Here is a 6,406-nt window from a genome sequence, read left to right as displayed (position 1 = left end):
GCCACTGGCCCTGCAGCCCGGGCTGCAAAGGTGCTGCTAAAGGGTGTCACCAAATGCCTGAGGGGCACTGCTGCCACACCAGGGGCTGATGCCAGGGCAGGAGCCAGGGTCAGGCTGTGTCCCAGCCCCGGTGTGTGCTCAGCTCTCCGCATCCGTCCTGTGCCTCCAGCGAGGCCCCACGCCCGCAGCCTGCTCTCCCCGGGATGTGGAATCAGCAGCCCCCAGCCCCGTCCGAGCCCTCATGGGGGGGAAGGGGCAGAGAAACAAAGTCATTTATATAATGTATCTCCCCGCTGAGCTCCTAATGGCTGGCGCTTTTGTTCTGCAGTGGCTGCCTGGCTGTGATGGGCAGGAAGCCGCAGTCTCCCTTTGTTCCACGGCCTTATTCAGCAATTTAGATCCATCATAAAAATCAAATATGCATGTTGCAATCGCCTTGCGTAAAACAGCTTCAATTTTCGCCTTTCTTTAATTGAACTCCATGGGAGAAAGAGGCAGGGCTGGGGAGCAAGGGGCAGCAGGAGAAGCGCTTTGTGTTTTTGTTCAGCGGGCTGTGAAAATGGGTAGTAATGAAAATACAGAATTTTTATCTTTGCCTCATTATTTAAAAAAAAAAGGACAGAAATCCTTGATAAGGCCTCCCTGGTAGAGGACAGTGGGGGAGCAGCCTTCTTTTCCCCACATTGTGGGGATGATGGGCTCAGCGGGGCTGGGGTTGAGGGATGGCCCTCAGCCTGGTGGCAGGGACTGGTGATAGAGCTGGCAGCTCCGTGCTGCCATAACACGCAGGGCTGAGCTGACACACCATGGCCCCACTCCTTTCATCATCCTTCCAGAATGCCCAGGTGCTCTTCTGCTGCTGAGAGCAAGCAAGCATCTTTACACATTTTGCCATCACCTCCCTGCGCTGCTCCCCGGGGCTGGTGGGCACAGGTCCCTGGCACTGGGGGAGTGCTGAGCCCGGCCTGGAGGGGCTGAGGCAGCGCTGGGAGAGGTGCCAGAGCTCCACTTCACTCACTCCACAGCCTCCCCAGAGCCCCACGGCATGAGAGGGTGACTGCCAGGGACAGAGCCAGGGCCTGGCTTTGGAGTGTGCACACGGGTTTCCATCTTGCCTCCACCTCTCTCAGATGGGGAGCTGCTGGGAGCAACTCCCTGCGAGCAGAGCATGGAGAGCTGCTTTGCCTTGTGCTGTCCCAGCAGGAAGGCCCTGAAGTGGTCAGGGGAACCCGCTGGTGTGTGCCAGCGACCTTTCTGTGCCGCAGTGAACCTGCCCTGGCACAGAGCAGCTTTGCAGGTGTGCTCCCAGAAGCTGTCTGCCTGCCCAGAGCCGAGTCCCAGCCTCACAGAACCCGGCAAGAGTGGCACAAGGCAATCAATCCATGGTCTCAATCCTGTGTTTGTCCCCCGGGCACTCCCTGACCCTGGGCACACAGAGGAGCCCCCTCCAGCTCACTGGGGTGTGGCAGGGCCCAGGGACACATGGCAGGGCTGGCCATGCCCCGTGTCCCCCCTCCCCGGCTGAGTGCGCTGATCATGGTGCTGCTGGAGCAGGAGGGACACGGTCACACAATGAACACCGAATTGCTGCTTAAAAAGGAGCTGTCACTGCCCTGCCAAAACACTGAGCATTCCCCACACACATCAGCCTGACTGGGCGGTGAAAAGAGGCTTTGCCTTCTCTCTGCCCCGATGATAATCTTCTGACAATTCTCATTTGGCACTGACTTTCCTCACTCTCTCAGTGTGCCAAGCTCTGTGCCTCGGCTGTGGTAGGGGCCAACCCCACTGACCCACTGCTGCAGCCACAAGCTGTGCTGGGTGGCACCAGTGGCTCGGGAGGGTGGGAGCACTGGACAGGAAGGTGTGGGCACTGTGCACATGCGCGTGTGTGCACGCGTGTGCAGCTGTGTGCTTGTGCACGCCTCTGTGTGTGCGGGTGTGTACCCAGCCTGGCCAGCAGTGCTTTGGCTGAAAACCCCCTCCCCCATGCTGAGAAAAGACCCTTTTTTGCTGTGACAATTCAATATAATTGAAAGTTTGCTTAGGAAAGAGAGTCTTTTTAACAGAACATGCTCACAGCCGAATCGATATGAATTATACGGCACAGAAGATGCCTAGGGTATTAAAACATTAATTAAGTAACATCATGCTCCCATCTAACCAAGAGCACAATACCATTTATAGGTACTGCTGTCTGCTCTCTGGGGCAGTGTGAAGTCTCTCCTCTATGACCGCAGAGGCTGGGGGAGACCTGGAGATCCCTTGGCTGTGGCTCCTTCCCAGCTCAGGCAGGCACCGTCCCTCGGGGTGGGACAGTGGGCACGGCCAGGTGCCCCCTGCCCTGTGTGGCCTGTGTGGAAGGGGCCCCATGACTGCATGGCTGTCTCTTGTTCCTGTGGTGCTGCCACCCTGCTGCCACCTCTGCCCTGCTGGGGCTTGGGGTGACAGCTGGGTCCTGCGGGGGACAAGCCACCAGGGCCAGCCCCACACAGCCTGGCCAAGGGGTCGTGACTTGGACTCGTGGAAGGTGCCAGCAGCTGAGCACCGACCTGCCCCGGGGAGCCCAGCCGTGGCTGTGCCCATGCAGCAGCGGCTGGATTAGCTCACATCAGCCCGGGGACCAACACACTGATTCCGCAAAACACCAAAATAGAAAGTCATTGGAGTGAAATCAGTGTCTTCACCACATCCCCTCTGGCAGAGCGTTAATTAAAATGACTCTCTAGTGCTTTAGATCATCAGGTGTACCTTGTTAACGAGCTTGGAACAGAGAACCAGCTCCACACTGGAGTTGAAGCACTCATGAGTTAACCCTTCCCCACTGCGGGCACAGCCCGGCCTGGTGGCAGTTTGCAGCACATCCAGCCGTGCTGGGGATGCCTCAGCAGCCTTGCAGCGTCCTTCAGCCCAGGTGGGCACGGGACCCTGCCGGGGCCCTCTGCAGGGGTGGTGTCACTGCAGCCTCTGCACTGTGCCTGGGATGAGCTCCCGGGGCTCTGCCGGGTCCCTCCAGCTGGAAATGCAGCTCCAAACCATCGGCCAGGCACGTCCTGCCATGGTTGTATAAATATGCATTTTTTAGCCTGTAAGAGTGCACTAGTGAGAGCTGAATCTCTTTGAGATGATGGCAATGAAAGGTCATTAAAAATCACTCCCAGCCTTCTCTTACCAGAATCACAGCATGGCAAAACCTTTTTATTCCTGTCAGAGGTTTGCACAATTCCCATGGATGGGCTGCTCTGTGCAGGATGCTGCGCAGAGGTTTTTAGTTTGCAGCTTGTGCAGCTACTCGAGGCCATTTACACCTTCCTGAACATAACGAGGCACTTCCTCAAGTGTGGCTGTTTTACAGTGGAATTCAACCCAAGAATAAATAGCAATGTTATATAATAAACTTACAAAGTAGCCGGTCTAGGAACAGGAGAAATGTTAATGCAGTGCAGTGCAAACACCAGTAGCAGGAGGGTCACATTGGCGACCCTGTCACTGCCGCAGTCCTGTCTGCCTGTTAAAAAGGCAGGATGGAGTTTTCCTATTAAGAAAACCCCAGCCAGCTGAGAGACAATCCAGATTCTCATCTGCTTAGGCTCATGCCAGAGGAACAGTGCCCAAGCCAGGGACAGGACTGGGCAGCCTGGAGAGAAGAGTTTGCAGAGTCCTGGGCTGCAGCGAGTCCAGGTGCACTGGGGCTCGCCCTCCTGGCTGCCCATGGGGCAGAGGTCGCCTCTGGGGGCTGCTCCCGGGGCAGGGCTGGGGCAGCTACACCGCAGCATCATGGGGACCTCGGTGATTTTGACACACTTTGTAATTCAGGGCCTGTGGAGCCCAGGTCAGTCAGTATGAACGTTAGCCAAGGAATGCTCCACACCCCTGGGAGCTGTCAGATTTCCTCCCTGTGCCCTCTGCTCTGCTGGAGACCACGGAGCTCAGCCCCTCTCCCGTGGAGGGGGAGGAAGCCCCTCGCTGTCCTGGCAACTGCACCAGGGACACCCATACTGGCAGATGCTTGTCCCACCTGCGGTGGTGGGTGTAAATTATTTATCACGGTGGTTATAAATTAGAGATGAGCTGTGGCCCCTGTGACTCCTTTTGGATGTGGTCCCTGTTAGTGGATTTCAAGCCTTTTCTGCTGCAAGGGGCAATTTTTGGCAAGAGAATTGTGTACTGAACACTCAGCAGTTCCTCTGGGTTCCCTCCCTGCTGCACAGGGAGTGCAGTGAATTGCCACTTACCTACTTACCTGCATCTTCTTTTGATTTATCAGCAGAAACAGATGTGATTTTTTTAGTTCACAGGTTTCAGGATGGACCATCAAGGCATTGCACTTTCCCTTGAACCGTTCACTACAGAACCATGCCCAGAATCCTTCTGCAGTCATTTAATAAAATTAAATGCACTTTTCATGTCCTTTTCACACACGGAGCATCCCAAAGCTGCAGTACAGGTGACGCTGCTTGGCTCATTGCTTCCACTGGCAGGGGAACTCACGGCAGCAGCCCAGGCACTGCGGCCCTGGTGGGAGGGACAGGGCCAGCGGGGCACGAGGACACGTGTGCGGGCACGGGCTCTGTGGCAGTGCCCACCTGCGACAGGTGCGCCCTGCTGAGCCACGCCACACCGTGCCACGTGGCACACACCCACCCGACACGGACCCAGCACCGCACACGCGGGACAGTGACACTAGAGCTTTTGCTCATTTTTTTTTTTAATGTATCACAATGAGCAGGAAACATACGTGATGAAATAGTTCCAAAGGAGTATATTCAATTACCATCTACAGTCAACTCAACTATGACAACAAAGTCTTTTGTGACAAGTTTTTTAAAGTTTTGAAAGTTCCATGTGGTTTGTTTCTGTCAGTCTCATGTATTTTGGTACAGTTCGAGATCAGCATTGTTACAGTAACAAAAAAGCTAACAAGACTACAGTATAGAAAAACACCAAGAACATCATTTTTGGTTTCACTTGCTCTAGTTTTTGTACATTGCAAAGGCTGTTCATAACCCTCTTCACCTCATTTATGCTTTCTGTTCTACCGAAACTCGCCCCCCCCCAAATAAAACCAAAAAAATAGCAAAGTTTTGTTTCACAGTGGGCAGTATCAGCGCCAACCAACCGACCAACCAACAATCAAGCAACCGACCGACTGACCGACCAACCAACCGACCGACCGACCAACCGACCCAACTTCTGCTTCTATTTAAAAGCTTTTATTTATTTTTTAAAGCAAAATATATTTTGGTGAGCGTGCTGGCTGTGTCCACCCACCTTGTCCCCCACCAGCCCCAGGTGGCCCCGCACACCCCTGATGCTTCTCTTTATTCTCAATTGTATGAAACTTTGGCCATCTTCACCACTTAAAAAAGCTTTTTATTAAAAATAAAACAGAAACCCACTTAATGCTAAGTTTGAAGTGTTTTCCTCGTGCCCAGCCTGGCCCTGCCCTGCCGCTTGCTGGAAAGGCCACGCGTGGGCTGGGGGTGGCGCGAGGCTGGCGTGGGGTCCCCGCGCGGCCGCACTGCAGGAGGAGGAGGAGGAGGAGGAGGAGGAGGAGGAGGAGGAGGAGGAGGCAACCTCGCACAGAAAGAGTCTCTAGAAACATTTAGAAAAAATACAAGGAAATGAATTTATAAAACCTTTTAGTGGGTGGGAAGGAGGAGGGGGAAGGAGGAGAGAGAAATTGCACTATGACCAAGCAATATAATTAAAAAACCGAAACAAAACAAGACATAAGAAAAGGATTTCCAAAAGAGACCTTGCAGAATTGGACAGATAAAGCTTGTGTTAAACTGGGAACTGGCATCACAGAGAGAATCCAAAACAAAACAAAACAAAAAAATTTCTATATGATACAGACAGAGTAACATACAACAGTTAAATGGCAAAAAATATATATATATATATATATTTCATAGAATTACAAACAAGATAAAATAATGGAAAAAAAAAACTGTACAACTTTAGAATTTAAAAAATGTTCATCTCAAACACAGGGAGAAATACAAGAACTTCTGTTAAAGAAAACAGTTTGTTAAAACAGCAAACACTCCATGGGTACGTGGTTCTGTTTTTGACACCTTATGCTACAGCTGGGTCCCGGGAGGAACATCCGGTGGTTCGCGCTTTAGTATCAACTACTTAAAAAACAATTAAAAAAGGAATTTGCACTGTGCATTAGCCTAGTCAGAAATATGTACAACAGTTCAGGATCTAGTCTTTCGTCAAACTAAAACCAAAACTCCATAAAAATATAAGTGTCCCGCTAGAAACCGAACCCGCGCTCAGACGCTCCAGTCTCTCGGGGAGGCGGCGAGCGGCTTCGGCCCGGGGAGGAGCAGCCGAGGCGGCGGGAGGAACCTGCGTTCACAGTCTTCCAAGTTCCCTTTTGAAGCAGGAGGAGGAT

This window comes from Molothrus aeneus, chromosome 11, assembly GCF_037042795.1.
Source record: "Molothrus aeneus isolate 106 chromosome 11, BPBGC_Maene_1.0, whole genome shotgun sequence".
Lineage (NCBI taxonomy): Eukaryota > Metazoa > Chordata > Aves > Passeriformes > Icteridae > Molothrus > Molothrus aeneus.
This window is presented reverse-complemented; position numbering follows the sequence as displayed.